This window comes from Petaurus breviceps, unplaced genomic scaffold, assembly GCF_028583685.1.
Source record: "Petaurus breviceps papuanus isolate PSGF00001 unplaced genomic scaffold, PetGlider_PUasm1.0 90865, whole genome shotgun sequence".
NCBI classification, from domain to species: Eukaryota; Metazoa; Chordata; class Mammalia; order Diprotodontia; family Petauridae; genus Petaurus; species Petaurus breviceps.
This window is the reverse complement of record NW_027187367.1, coordinates 13,712,443-13,728,415: the sequence shown is the minus strand read 5'-3', so window position 1 is coordinate 13,728,415 and position 15,973 is coordinate 13,712,443. Positions and strand designations below refer to the sequence as shown.

Genomic DNA, 15,973 nt, shown 5'->3' with positions numbered 1-15,973 from the left:
ATTCTTTTTATGACACAAATATGGTACTGATACCTAAATCAGGAAGAGATAAAACAGAGAAAGAAAATTATAGAGCAATCTCCCTCATGAATATAGACGCAAAAATTCTAAATAAAATACTAGCCAAAAGACTACAGCAACTTATCTCAAGAATAATACACTTTGATCAGGTAGGATCTATTCCAGGAATGCAAGGATGGTTTAATATTAGGAAAACCATCAGTATAATTGAGCATATCAACAATAAAACTAGCAGAAACCACATGATCATCTCAATAGATGCAGAAAAGGCTTTTGACAAAATACAACATCCATTCCTATTAAAAACATTAGAAAGTATAGGAATAAATGGAGCCTTCCTTAAAATAATAGGTAGCATTTATTTAAAGCCATCAGCAAGTATTATATGCAATGGGGAGAAGCTGGAAGCATTTCCCATAAGATCAGGGGTGAAACAAGGGTGTCCACTATCACCCCTCTTATTCAATCTGGTACTAGAAATGTTAGCAGTAGCAATTAGAGAAGAAAAAGAAATCAAAGGAATCAAGTTAGGCAAAGAAGAGACCAAGCTATCACTCTTCGCAGATGATATGATGGTATACTTAGAGAATCCTAGAGAATCAAGTAAAAAACTGCTTGAGACAATAAATAAATTTGGCAAAGTTGCAGGATATAAAATAAACCCACATAAATCCTCGGCATTCCTATATATTTCCAATGAAACTCAACAGCAAGAAGTAAAAAGAGAAATCCCATTTAAAGTCACTGTAGACATTATAAAATATTTGGGAATCTACCTGCCAAAACAAACCCAGGACCTGTATGATCATAACTACAAAACACTTTTCACACAAATAAAGTCAGATCTAACTAATTGGAAAAATATCAATTGCTCATGGCTGGGTTGAGCTAATATAATAAAAATGACAATTTTACCTAAATTAAATTATATATTTAGTGCCATACCAATTAATTTACCAAAAAACTACTTTATAGAGTTAGAAAAAATAGTAACAAAATTCATCTGGAAGAATAAAGGGTCCGGAATATCAAGGGAATTAATGAAAAAAAATGCTAGGGAAGGTGGACTAGCTTTACCAGATTTCAATTTGTACTATAAAGCAGCAGTCATCAAAACTACTTGGTACTGGCTTAGGAATAGAGGAGTGGATCAATGGAATAGATTAGGCACACGAGATTCACAAGTCAACGACTACAGTAATGTATTGTTTGATAAACCCCCAGACCCTGGTTTTTGGGATAAGAACTCACTATTTGACAAAAACTGCTGGGAAAACTGGAATATAGTATTGCAGAAACTGGGCATAGACCATTATCTAACACCATATACCAAAATCAAGTCTAAATGGGTTCATGATCTAGGTATAAAGGTTGATACTGTAAGTCTGCTAAAACAAGGAATAGTTTACGTATCAGAATTGTGGAGAGGGAATGACTTTATGACGAAACAGGAATTAGAGAACATTATAAAATGTAAAATGGATAATTTTGACTACATGAAATTGAAAAGTTTCTGTACAAATAAAGCCAATGTAACCAAGATTAGGAGGGAGGTGTGAAATTGGGAAAGAATCTTTACAACCTATATCTCTGACAAAGGACTCATCTCTAAAATATACAGAGAACTGAGTCAAATTTATAAGAATACAAGTCATTCCCCAATTGATAAATGGTCAAAGGATATGAACAGGCAGTTTTCAGAGAAAGAGATTAAAGCTATCTATAAGCACATGAAGAAATGTTCTAATTCACTATTGATTAGAGAAATGCAAATCAAAACAACTCTGAGGTACCACATCTCACCAGTCAGATTGGCTAAGATGACAAAACAGGAAAATGACAAATGCTGGAGAGGATGTGGGCAAACTGGAACACTAATGCATTGTTGGTGGAGTTGTGAACTGATCCAGCCTTTCTGGAGAGCAATCTGGAACTATGCCCAAAGGGCTATAAATACTTTCATACCCTTTGATCCAGCAATACCACTCCTAGGGTTATATCCCAAAGAGATCATAGAAATGGGAGAAAGACCCATATGTACAAAAATGTTTATAGCAGCTCTTTTTGTTTTGGCAAAGAATTGGAAATTAAGGGGGTGTCCATCAACTGGGGAATGGCTGAACAAGTTGTGGTATATGCATGTTATGGAATATTATTCGCTATAAGAAACGGGGAGCAGGCGGTCTTCATATTTACCTGGGGAGGCTTAAAAGAACTGATGCTGAGTGAGAAGAGTAGAACCAGGAGGAATTTGTACACAATTACAGACACAACGTATGTGTGATGACCAACTTTGATAGACTGGACTCTTCTCAACAATGCAGGGATATAAGTCACTCCCAAAAGAGGCATGATGGAGGGAAAAACGTGCATCCAGAGAAAGAACTAGAAAGAACTAAATTTATATCCAGGTGGAAGCAAAATACCTGATCTTTTTCGTTCTCTTATTTGATTTTATGTCCTCTTTACTATTTTTCATTCCAGCTGGTATAATCCATCCTTATAACCTGACCATTGTATAATGTGAAAGTATTTACAGATCCTATACTTGATTATAAGACGCCATGGGGTGGGGGGAGGGGGAGGAGGGGGACAAAATGTGAAATTCAAGGAATTGAATCCTGTAAACTAAAAGGAAACAAATTAATAAATTAAAAATTGAATTAAAAAAAGAAATAACTATTGATATTTGAAAAAAAAAATAAGCAAGAGCTGGTGCAGAACAGGGGTTCAAAGAGAGATCTGGGAGGTGAGAGTCAAGTGTAAACATCTCTAGGCTAGGTTCACTGAAACAACAAACTACAAACCCTAGGGGAAGCTGGGATGGAAGGTAGCCTCCATCTCAGCCACAGGAATTTTCACCTCTGGGACAGTGTGGTGAGTCAGGCATCTGAATAGGGGAAGACTGAAAGAGCCTCTCGGTTCCAATCCAGGGGGGAGAATTGAAGGTCATAGCCACTGGAATACTCTCAGGGAGCATGAGCACTTCCAGCATAGTGTGCTGGAGGGCCCTTCTGTGGCTTGGAGGAGGGGAATGGAGTACAGAGGTTGGGCCTAGAACAAAGCTCAAAAAAATAACAGTAAGAAGGACATGAGGCCAGATGCACCATCCCCCATATCCCCGGATTAGAGGTGATTATGATAAACTGCTAAAAAAAAGTGTTTTTAAAAAACAGAACAGGGAGGAAGCAGACTCAAGAGGATAGAGTAAAAGCAGGGACTTGCTTGAGCTTGCCCCCAAACCTTTCCAAATCCCTGTTAAAAATGACTCTAAACAAATTTTAGAGCAGTAGAACTCACAAAATGACAGAGTGAAACACATCCCCAGAGGCCTAGAAGGCACAGCTGGCAGAGGCAGAGGCAAGCCTGAAAGGGGCCTGATCAACTCAGAGGGCAAGTCTTCCCACCAACCACAAGGGCCACTACACCAAGCCTATCACCAAAGGGCTGGGACTGGAAAGAGCAAGGTAAGAAGAAAATACAGGGGCCCCTGTCCTGGACAGCAAATAGTCCTGGGGCTACCATTTCATAGCCCAGAAATTAAAAAAAAAAAAAAAAGCCCTTATCAGGACCTCCATAGACCAGGATGACAGAGTGAACCTCACCTACTCCAAACCACCCCTCTAACCCTGAAAACATAGTAACACTTGCCCCAGGGCAAAACCCTCTACAGCAAAGGGTTTGGGATCCCTAGAGGAAGGGCGTGGCTAGGGCCCTGCCTCAAAATAGGTAGAAAGCAGACTACAAAGACAAAGACTCTGGAGTCCTACTATCCTCAGAGGGAGGAACCAACCTCAGAGGGAGACAATGTGGACTCCACACCCACAGCTGAAACATCAACAGGGAATGGATCCCAAGCACAGAAGGCTATCCTAGATGAGATCAAAAGGAACTTTGAAAAACCAAATGACAGAGATAGAAGACAAAATGAATAATTCTCTCAAAACCAAAATAGCAGAATTAGAAAAACATTATAATGAAGAAAACATCTCTCTAAAAAGAAAAGTGTATGATATGGAAAAGGAGCTCCAAAAATTAACCAAGGAAAATGATTTGCTAAAAACTAGAATCAACCAAATTGAAACAAATAACTCTATGAGGAACCAAGAATTAGTCAAACAAAACAACAAAAATGAAAAATTAGAAAAAGAGGTAAAATACCTCAAAGAAAAAATAACTGACCTGGAAAACAGATCCAGGTGAGATAATCTGAGAATCATAGGCCTACCAGAAAATCATGATGAAAAAATGAGCCTGGACCACATTCTCCAAGAGCTCATAAGGAAAACTGCCCTGAGATACTAGAACCAGAGGATAAAATGGAAATTGAGAGAATTCATTGGACACCTGCTAAAAGAGATCCCAAACTGAAAAGTCCTCAAAATGTTGTGGCCCAACTCCAGAACTATCAGATAAAAGAGAAAATACTTCAAGCGGCCAGAAAGAAACAATTCAAATATTGAGGGTCCACAGTGAGGATTGCGTAGCATTTGGCAGCCTCTACACTGAAAGATAGGAGGCAGTGGAATACAATTTTCATGAAGGCAAAAGAGCTTGGGTTACAACCAAGGATAACATACCCAGCGAGACAGCATATTCTTCCAGGCAAAGAGATGGTCATTCAATGATATAACAGAGTTCCAGAACTTCTTGATAAAAAAGCCAGAACTCAATGCAAAATTCAACTTCCAATTAGGAGATGCAACAGTGACACAGAAAGGTAAACAAGGAAAACACACACACACCCTGCTATTTGATAATAGCAAACCCGTTATAGACAAGTAGAGGGTATGAGTATAAAATACACAAAATGACGATTAAAAAAATATCTTATTAAGGGCTACAAAGGGACTGCAATGGAAGAAAGGGAATGCATGAGTGGAAAAGAGTAAATTATGCCACACAAAAAGGCATAAAAACTGTATAGCAGAGGAAAAGGAGGGAGGGAGATGGGAATCATATGAGCTTTTCCCTCATTGGTTCTGGTGCAAAGAGGGAATAACAACCAGTTAAGCATAGGACTCTATGGAGAAAAAAACCCAAAAAGTATCATTTCAGAAGGAAAGAGGGGAGGGAGAGGATCTTCAAATGAGATTTTTTCCTGTTACTCTTGGTGCGAAGAAGAAATAACATACTTCATTAAATATAAAAATATCCTACAGGCAGTAGGAGGGGGAAAGGGCAACAAAGGGGCAGGGCTTAGTAGGGAGGGAAGAAGTAAGGGGAAAGGGGAGGAAAAGGGAAGGGGGCTGATAAGGGAATACGGAGGGAGGCAATGGTGAAAAGGAAAACTATTAAGGGGGGAAGGGAGAAGGGGAAAAAATATGAACATTAACAGGGGTGGGAATAGGATGGAGAGAAAGAAACAGATAACAATCATAACTGTAAATGTGAATAGAATGAACTCTCCCATAAAACGGAGATGGATAGCAGAATGGATTAGAAATCATAATCCTACAATATGCTGTTTACAAGAAACACATTTGAAACAGAGGGATACACAGAGGGTAAAGGTAAAAGGCTGGAGTAAAATATATCAGGCCTCAGCTAAAGTAAAAAAAGCAGGGGTAGCAATCCTTATCTCAGATAAAGCAAAAGCAAAAATTGACCTAATTAAAAAAAGATAAGGAAGGAAACTATATCCTGTTAAAAGGCACCATCTAGAATGGAGCAATATCACTACTTAACATATATGCACCAAGTGGTATAGCATCCAAATTCCTAGAGGAGAAGATAAAGGAATTAGAGGAAGAAATAGATAGCATAACTATACTAGTGGGAGACCTTAATCTCCCCCTATCTGAACTTGATATATCTAACCTCAAAATAAACAAGAAAGAAGTTAAGGAGGTTAGCAGGATTTTAGAGAGGATATGTATGATAGATCTCTGGAGAAAATGAATGGGGATAAAAAGGAATATACTTTCTTCTCAGCGGTTCTGACCACATTCTAGAGCATAAAAACCTCACAATTCTATTCAGTAAGGCAGAAATATTAAATGCATCCTTCTCAGATCATGATGCAATAGAAATTATATGCAATAAAGGGCCATGGAAAGACAGACTGAAAACTAATTGGAAATTAAACAATTTAATCCTAAAGAATGAGTGGGTCAAAAAAGAAATTATAAAAACAATCTGTAATTTCATTCAAGAGAATGATAATAATGAGACAACATACCAAAATTTGTGGGAATCATGAAAGTCAGTTCTTAGGGGAAGTTTTATATCCCTGAGTGCATACATGATTAAATTAGAAAAAAGGGAGGTCAACGAATTGGGCATGCCATTGAAAAACCTAGAAAAAGAACAAATTCAAAATCCCCAATTAAATACTAAATTAGAAATATTGAAAACGAAAGGAGAGATTAATAAAATTGGAATTAAGAAAACTATCGAATTAATAAATAAAACTAAGAGCTGCTTTTATGAAGAAAAAAAAACAACAACAAAATTTATAGACCCTTAGTCAATATGATAAAAAAAAAAGAAAACCAAATTATAAGTATCAAAAATGAAAAGGGAGAATCTACCTCCAATGAAGAGGAAATCAAAACAATAATTAGGAATTATTTTTCCCAATCGTATGCACATAAATTTGACAATCTTAGGGAAATGGATGAATATTTATGAAAATAAAAGTTGCCCAGATTAACTGATGAGGACGTAAATTACTTAAATAATCCCATCTCAGAAAAAGAAATTGAACAAGCCATCAGTCAACTCCTTAGGAAAAAATCTCCAGGGCCAGACAGATTTACTAGTGAATTCTATCAAACATTTAAAGAACAATTGATTCCAATACTCTACAAGCTATTTGGGAAAATTAGTGAAGGAGTCCTACCAAATTCTTTTTATGACACAAATATGGTACTAACTAAATCAGGAAGAGATAAAACAGAGAAAGAAAATTATAGACCAATCTCCCTCATGAATATAGATGCAAAAATTCTAAATAAAATACTAGCCAAAAGACTACAGCAACTTATCTTAAGAATAATACACTTTGATCAGGTAGGATTTATTCCAGGAATGCAAGGATAGTTTAATATTAGGAAAACCATCAATATAATTGTTCATATCAACAATAAAACTAGCAGAAACCACATGATCATCTCAATAGATGCAGAAAAGGCTTTTGACAAAATACAACATCCATTCCTATTAAAAACATTAGAAAGTATAGGAATAAATGGTGCCTTCCTTAAAATAATAGATAGCATCAATATAAAGCTATCAGCAAGCATTATATGTAATGGGGATAAGCTAGAAGCATTTCCCATAAGATCAGGGGTGAAAGAAGGGTGCCCACTATCACCCCTCATTCAATCTGGTACTAGAAATGTTAGCAGTAGCAATTAGAGAAGAAAAAGGAATCAAATTAGCAAAGAAGAGACCAACCTATCACTCTTTGCAGATGATATGATGATATACTTAGAGAATCAAGTAAAAAACTACTTGAGACAATAAATAAATTTGGCAAAGTAGCAGGATATAAAATAAACCCACAAAAATCCTCGGCATTTCTATATATTTCCAATGAAATTCAACAGCAAGAGATAGAAAGACAAATCCCATTTAAAGTTATTGTAGACATTGTAAAATATTTGGGAATCTACCTGCCAAAACAAACCCAGGACCATTATGACCACAACTACAAAACACTTTTCACACAAATAAAGTCAGATCTAACCAACTGGAAAAATATCAATTGCTCTTGGCTGGGTAGAGCTAATATAATAAAAACGACAATTTTACCTAAATTAAATTATATATTTAGTGCCATACCAATTAATTTACCAAAAAACTACTTTACAGAGCTAGAAAAAATAGTAACAAAATTCATTTGGAAGAATAAATGGTCCAGAATATCAAGGGAATTAATGAAGAGAAATGCTAGGGAAGGTGGACTAGCTATACCAGATTTCAATCTGTATTATAAAGCAGCAATCACCAAAACTACTTGGTACTGGCTGAGGATTAGAGGAGTGCATCAATGGAATACATTAGATACACGAGATTCAGAAGTCAAAGACTATAGTAATCTATTTTTTAATAAACCCCCAGACCCTGGTTTTTGGGATAAGAACTCACTATTTGACAAAAACTGCTGGGAAAATGGAATATAGTATGGCAGAAACTGGGCACAGACCATTATCTAACACCATATACCAAAATCAAGTCTAAATGGGTGCAGGATCTAGGTATAAAGGTTGATACTGTAAGCAGTCTCGTAAAACAAGGAATAGTTTACCTGTCAGACTTGTGGAGAGGAAAAGACTTTATGACTAAACAAGAATTAGAGAACATTATAAAATGTAAAATGGATAATTTTGACTACATGAAGTTGGAAAGCTTGTGTACAAACCAAGCCAATGTAACCAAGATTAAGAGGGAGGTGTGAAATTGGGAAAGAATCTTTACAACCTATGTCTCTGACAAAAGACTCATTTCTAAAATATACAGAGAATAGAGTCAAATTTATAAGAATATAAGTCATTCCCCAATTGATAAATGCACAAAGGATATGAACAGGCAATTTTCAGAGAAAAAAATTAAAGATATTTATAAGCACATGAAGAAATGCTCTAAATCACTACTGACTAGAGAAATGCAAATCAAAACAACCCTGAGGTACCACATCTCACCAGTCAGATTGGCTAAAATGATGAAACAGGCATAGAAGCAGGACCTCCCCGTGGCTCTGGCTTCCACCTTCCCCAATTCATGTAAAAAGGGGACTCTAAACAAACTTCGGAGCTGCAGAACCCATAAAATGACACAGAGAAGCTAACCTCCCACTAAGGACAGCCTGGCAGGCAAGCAGGCAAGCAGTGCTCTAGGAGCCGAGCCCAGCCCCAGGCCAAGGCTTTGGCCCCAGCGCAGGCCTCCAGCCAGAGGCACTCCAGATCAGCAGCAGCTCTGGCTGTTTCCAGAATTATCAACACACAGATGCGAAGAACAAAGTGAGACGTCAGTGCAGTCTGGACTTTGGGACCAGTAAGTGGGAATGCATGGCTTGTGCCACAGGGCAAGAAGACGCTGAGGCCAGCACAGCCAGCCAGTGCCACTTGGCAACTTCAGCTCCTGGCCTGCAGAGTGTAGGGGGAACAAGCACCAGTCTGAGGGGTAATTGCTCTTGCTTTAACCTGCTTGCATCTGGATTGAAGTCTAGGGTGGAGGTCTTGGGGTGTATCCAGCTTGCCAGAGCATGTGGAGATCTCAGAGAGGGTACCCATCTAATACCTCCAGCAACTGAGAAAACCCCAGCGTTTGGGACAGAAGCTCCCCTGTCTGGTGGCAGAGTCCTATGGTGGCAAAAAGCCCAAAAGTCAAGTGATTGAGGGGTGACGTGACCAGGCAAAGGAAACAAAGCAGACAGAAGATTGCAACATTACACTCCTATTTTGGGGACAAAAAGGAGCAAAGCATGGAACAGCAGGAAAACAGTAAAGTCAGAACTCCTGCACCAAAAGCTTCAAAGGAAAATACAAGCTGGTTACAGGCCATGGAGGACCTTAAGAAGCAGATAAGAGAAATGGAGGAAAAAGTGGGAAGAGAAATGAGAACGATGCAAGAAAATTACAAAATGAGAGTCCACAGCCTGACTGAGGAAAATAACACTTTAAAAAACAGACTGACTCAAATGGCAAAAGAGGCTCAAAAAGGCAATGAGCAGAGACTGCCTTAAGAAGTTGAATTTGCCAGATAGAAAAAGAATCTCAAAAGCTCAATGAGGAGAATCATGGCTTCAGAATTAGACTGGAGCAAATGGAAGCTAATGACTTTATGAGAAATCAAGATGCTGTTAAATAGATCCAAACAAATAAAAGAATAGAAGGCAATGTGAAATATCTCATGGGAAAAAAACCACTGACCTGCAAAATAGATCCAGGAGAGATAATTTAAAAATTATTGGACTACCTGAAAGCCATGATCAAAGTAAGAACCTAGAAATCATCCTCCAGGAAGTTCTCAAAGAAAACTGCCCTGATGTTTTAGAATCAGAGGGCAAAATAGAGGTTGAAAGAATCCACCGATCACCTCCTGAAAAAGATCCCAAAAAGAAAACTCCTAGGAATATTATAGCCAGGTCCTGGAATTCCCAGATTAAGGACAGAATATTACAAGCAGCTAGGAAGAAACAATTTGAATATTGTGGAAACACAATCAGGATAACCCAGGATCTGGCAGCTTCTACACTGAGGGATCAAAGGCCTTGGAATATGATATTCCAGAGGGCAAAGGAGCTGGGATTAAAACCAAGAGTCACCTACCCAGTAAAACTGAGTATCATGTTTCAGGGGAAAATATGGTCATTCAGTGGAACAGAGGACTTTCAAGCATTCTTTTTTTTTTTTTCTTTAAGCAATCAGGGTTAAGTAACTTGCTCAAGGTTACACGGCCAGTTATTTCTGGGTGTGGTGCTGAGTGTCTGAGCCCGGGATTCGATCTCCAGGTCGTCCCAACACTGGAGCCGGTGCTCTTACTCGCTGAGCCACCTGGCCGCCCCTACTTTCAAGCATTCTTGATGAAAAAACCAGAGTTGAATAGAAAATTTGACATTCAGATACAAGAAGCAAGAGAAGCATGAGAAGGTAAACAGGGAAAAGAAATCATAAGGAACTTATCGAAGTAGAACTATTAACATTCCTACAAGGAAAAATAATAATTGTAACTTATGAATGTTTTCTCAGTAGTTGAAGGGAATAGAAATATATATTTAAATATATATACATATATTTCTATATATGAGGGTATATGGGCATATGAATACATATGTGAATGTGTGTATATATGTTTACAGGTATAAATAGATAGAGGGCACAGGACCAATTTAACAGGAAGGGATGATACTTAAAAGGTGAAATTAAGAGGTGAGAGAGGAATATAATGAGAGGAGATGGGGAGAGACAGAATGGGGTAAACTATCACATACAGAAGAGGCAAGGGGAAATAGTTACACTGAGGATAGGAATAGGAAGGCAAAAGGGAATGGGTCAACCTTATTCCCACTGAATTTGGATTGAGGAGGGAATGACATACCCACTAAATAGGGTATCTTACCCTACAGGAGAGTAGGGGGAAGAAGGGGATTAGAGGAGGGATGATGGAAGTGAGGGCAAAGCTATGGGGAGGGAAGTTGGAAGCACCCACTTTTGAAAAGGGACGGGATCAAAGTAGAGAACAGAACAAGTGGGAGATGGTATAGGAGGGAGGGAAATATAGTCAGTCTTTTACAATATATCTACTATGTTATTGTTTTGCATTAGCCACACATGTACATCCTATACTGAACTGCTTAGCTTCCCAGTAAGGGTGGATGACAAGGGAGGAAGGGAATGAATCTGGAATTCAAAGTTCTAAAATCAAATATTCAAATATGTATGTATGTATGTATATATATATATATATGCTATTATCAATACTATTTTACATGTAATGCGGAAATAAGATATACAGGCACTGGGTCATAGAGATTCACAGGCAAAGTCGAAAGGGGTATGGGAGATAGCAGATTGGAGGAGGGGATATCCTGTGGGACTGCTATTTTGGGGGGGTAGGTAGGGGAAAAATGGGGAGAAAATTTGTAACTCAAAATCTGGCAGAATTGAATGATGTAAATCAGAAGTTAATAAAGCATTTGAAAAAAAAAAGATGACAAAACAGGAAAATGACAAATGCTGGAGAGGATGTGGGCAAACTGGAACACTAATGCATTGCTGGTGGAGTTGTGAACTGATCCAGCCTTTCTGGAGAGCAATCTGGAACTATGCCCAAAGGGCTATATGTACTTTCATATTCTTTGACCCAGCAATACCACTCCTAGGGTTATATCCCAAAGAGATCATAGAAGTGGGAGGAAGACCCATACGTACAAAAATGTTTATAGCAGCTCTTTTTGTGGTGCAAAGAATTGGAAATTAAAGGGGTGCCCGTCAATTGGGGAATGGCTGAACAAGTTGTGGTATATGCATGTTATGGAATACTATTGTGCTATAAGAAACGAGGAGCAGACGGTCTTCATATTTACCTGGAGAGGCTTATAAAAACTGATGCTGAGTGAGAAGAGCAGAACCAGGAGAAATTTGTACACAATTACAGACACAACGTTTGGGTGATGACCAACTTTGATAGACTGGGCTCTTCTCAACAATGCAGTGATATAAGTCAATCCCAAAAGACTCATGAAGGAGAGAAATATGTGCATCCAGAGAAAGAACTAGAAAAAACTGAGTTTATATCCAGGTGGAAGCAAAATACCTGATCTTTTTCCTTCTCTTGTTTGGTTTTATGTCCTCCTACCATTTTTCATTCCATCTGATACAATCCATCCTTATAACCTGACTAATGTATAATGTGAAAGTATTTACAGATCCTGTACTTGACTATATGCCTCCATGGGGGGGAGGAGAGGGAGGGGGACAAAATGCGAAACTCAAGGAATTGTGGAATTGAATCGTATAAACTAAAAGGAAACAAACAAATTTATTGTAAAAAAATTAAAAAAAAAAAATAAAACGTAACACATCCCCAGCCTGGAGCCTGAAAGGCCAACAGAAAGGGTATATCACACTGGCCTGGGAATGGAGTGAAGTCGGGTGTAGCCTGCTCTGGATTCAGAGTGAGCTGGAGCAGGCCTCAAGGGACTGAACTGCTTGCACTGTGGAGACTTCTAGACTTCTCAACCCACAAAAGTGAAAGACAGCATAGAAAGTCAGTGGGAAAACTCTATGGGACCTGGGTGAAAGGGGAGCACGTGGTCTGGCCCCAGTTCCAGGGCAGTGAATGTGGCAATGTTGGTGGCCCAGAGCTCTGGGCCCAGACTCAATGGGGGATCCAGCGGCTGATACAAAAACCCTGAAGCGTGGAACAGTACACCCACACCCACCGCTACTGGAAGTAAAGTCCTACCTTGACAGGGACTTACAAAGTCGAGTATTTGGCTGGGAAGATGAGCAAACAATGTAAAAAAAGTCAGACTATAGAATCTTACTTAAATGACAAAGAAGATCAAAACATACAACCAGAAGACAACAACCAACCCCCTCCAATATCTGTAAAAAAAAAAAAATTACTAAAATTTTAGAGCTACAGAACCCACAAAGTGACAAAGAAAAACAAATCTCCCACTGAAGGCTGCCTGACAGGCCGAAAGGAAAGGTCTATCACACTGGACTACACATGTACAACCTATATTGAATTTCGTGTCTTCTCAGTGCGGGTGAATAAGGAGGGAAGAAAGCAAAGAATCTGGAAATCAAAGTTTTGAAAACCAATGTTAAATATTTTTTTTAATTTCGTTTTTTACATGCAACTGGGAAATAAGATATACAGGCACTGGGGTATAGAAATCCACCTTGCCCTACTAGAAAGTTGGAGTGGGGGAAGAGGAAGGATATAAGAGAAAACAGACTGGGGGAAAGGGTATTCAGTAGGCCCACTATTTTGGGGTGGGAGGTAGGGGAAAGATGGGGAGAAAAATTTGTAACTCAAAATCTTGTGGAAATGAATGCTGAAAACTAAAAATAAATAAATAAAATTTTTTTTTAAAGGAAAAACTAAAAGTTCCCCAAAAGAAAACTCCTAGGAATATTATAGCCAAATTCCAAAGGTCCCAGGTCAAGGAAAAAATATTGCAAGCAACCAGAAAGAGACAATTCAATTACTACAGAAATACAATCAAGTTAACACAAGACCTAGCAGCTTCTATATTAAAGTACTGAAGGGGTTGGAATATGATATTCTGGAGGTCAGAGGAGCAAGGATTAAAAACAACAATCACCTACCCAGCAAAACTGAGTATAATATTTCAGAGGGGAAATGGGATACTCAATGAAATAGAGGACTTTCAAGCATTCTTTCTGAAAAGACCAGAGCTGAATAGAAAATATGACTTTCAAATACAAGAATCAAGAGAAGCAGGAAAAGGTAAACAGAAAAGGGAAATCATAGGGGACATTAAAGTTGAACTGCTTACATTACTACATAGAAAGATGATAACTCATAAGACCTTTCTCAGTATTATGGTAGTCAGAGGAAATAGGTAGGTAGACAGACAGACAGACAGACAGATGGCACAAGGTAAGCTGAATATGAAGGGATGATATCTAAAAAATAAAATTAAGGGATGAGAGGAATATATTGGGAGGAGAAAGGGAGAGACACAATGGGGTACATTATCTCACATAAAAGAGGCAAGAAAAAGGTTTCACAATGGAGGGAAAGAGGGGAAAGGTGAGAGGGAATGAATGAACCTTACTCTCATCAGATTTGACTTAAGGAGGGAATAACATACACACTCAATTGGCTATCTTGCCCTACATGAAAGTAAGGGGGAAAGGAGATAAGGGAGGGGGGAATGATAGAAGGAAGGGTAGATTGGGGGAGGGGGTAATCAGAAACAAACACTTTTGCAAAGGGACAGGGTCAAAGAAGAAAACAACAAATGGCAGGCAGGATAGGATGAAAGGAAATATAGTCAGTCTTTCAAAACATGACTATTATGGAAATGTTTTGTATAACTACACATGTATAAACTATATCGAATTGTTTGCCTTCTCAATGAGGGTGGGTGGGGAGGGAAGAAGGAAGACAGAATTTACAACTCAAAGTTTTAAAAACAAATGTAAAAAATAGTTTATACATGCAACTGGGAAATAAGATATACAGGAATGGGATACAGAAATCTATCTTGCCGTACAAGAAAGAAAATAAGGGTGAAAGCGATGGGGGGTGGAGGCCATTGGTGGGGTGTCACAGAGGGGAGGGGCAGACTGGGGGAAAGGGTAATTAGAAGGAATGCCATCTTGGGGTAGGGGGAGATGGGGAGAAAATTTGCAGCTCAAAATCTTGTGGAAATGATTGTTGAAAACTAAAAATAAATAAATTAATTTTAAAAAGAAAAAAAAAAAACAGCAGACAACGGAGAAAGGACCCTAACCATAAATCGTTACTATAAGACTAGAGAAGACCAGGGCTTGTCTTCAGAGGAGGGCACTAAAGCAAAAAAAGTCTCTCCTACCCTAAAGAGTGACATCAAATGGTCACTTGCCTGAAAAGAATTTACAGAAGAACTTTAAAAAGACTTCAAAAAATCAAATAAGAGAGATTGAGGGACAATTTCTTTAAACAGTAAGAACAATCCAAGACAAACAAGAACATTATGAAAAGCCAACCAACTGAAAAAGAAGATCCAAAATCTTAAGGAGGAAAATGACTCCTTGAAAATTAGAACTGGACAAGGGGAAGGGAGCGAAGTTGTAAGATACCAAAAAATAATTTAAAAAAAATATATATAATGAATGAAAAATAGAAGAGAATATGAAACATTCATCTGAAAGCTAGATTAAAAAAAAGAATCTTGATAAAATAATACAAGAAATAATTAAAGAAAATTGTCCTGAAGTGTTAGAACAAGAGGGGGAAATAAAAATAGAAGAAGAAAAAATCCACCTATCACCAGAAGAGATCCTCAAAGGAAAACCTACAGGAAATATCATAGCCAAATTCTAAAACCCCCAGGTTAAGGAGAAAATATTATGAGCATCAAGAAAAAAACAATTCAAACATGGTGATGCCACAATTAGAATTATACAAGACCTAGCAGCAGCTACACTAAAAGACTGCAGGTCTTAGAATACTATATATCAAAAAGCAAAAGAATTGAGGTTGCAACCAAAAATCATACCCAAAGTTAAGTATAATTTTGAATGAAAAAAGGGGGTTCAATGAATTGATAGACTTTCAGATTATAATGCTAAAAAACCCCAGAACTAAATAGAAAATCTGACATACAAGATTCAAGAGAAATACAAGGTGAACATCAAAGATTAATTATAAGGAATTCAATAAAGACAAATTGTTTACTTTTTCTTACATGGAAATATAAATCATACATCTAAGATTATCATGAGTATTTGGGTAGTTTAAAAGAAAGAGTGGGGTAAAG

At 37.9% G+C, this 15,973-nt stretch overlaps 1 protein-coding gene and 1 pseudogene across 4 annotated transcripts in view; one reads left to right on the top strand and one right to left on the bottom strand.

Annotated features, from left to right (window-relative positions):
* The window catches only part of ZFAND3 (zinc finger AN1-type containing 3), a 398,518-nt gene that overhangs the window by 128,889 nt on the left and 253,656 nt on the right, over nt 1-15,973 (bottom strand). The gene's annotated exons all lie outside the window — the stretch shown is intronic.
* Nucleotides 12,853-15,973, top strand: part of LOC138150194 (SERPINE1 mRNA-binding protein 1 pseudogene) — a 76,808-nt pseudogene continuing 73,687 nt past the window's right edge.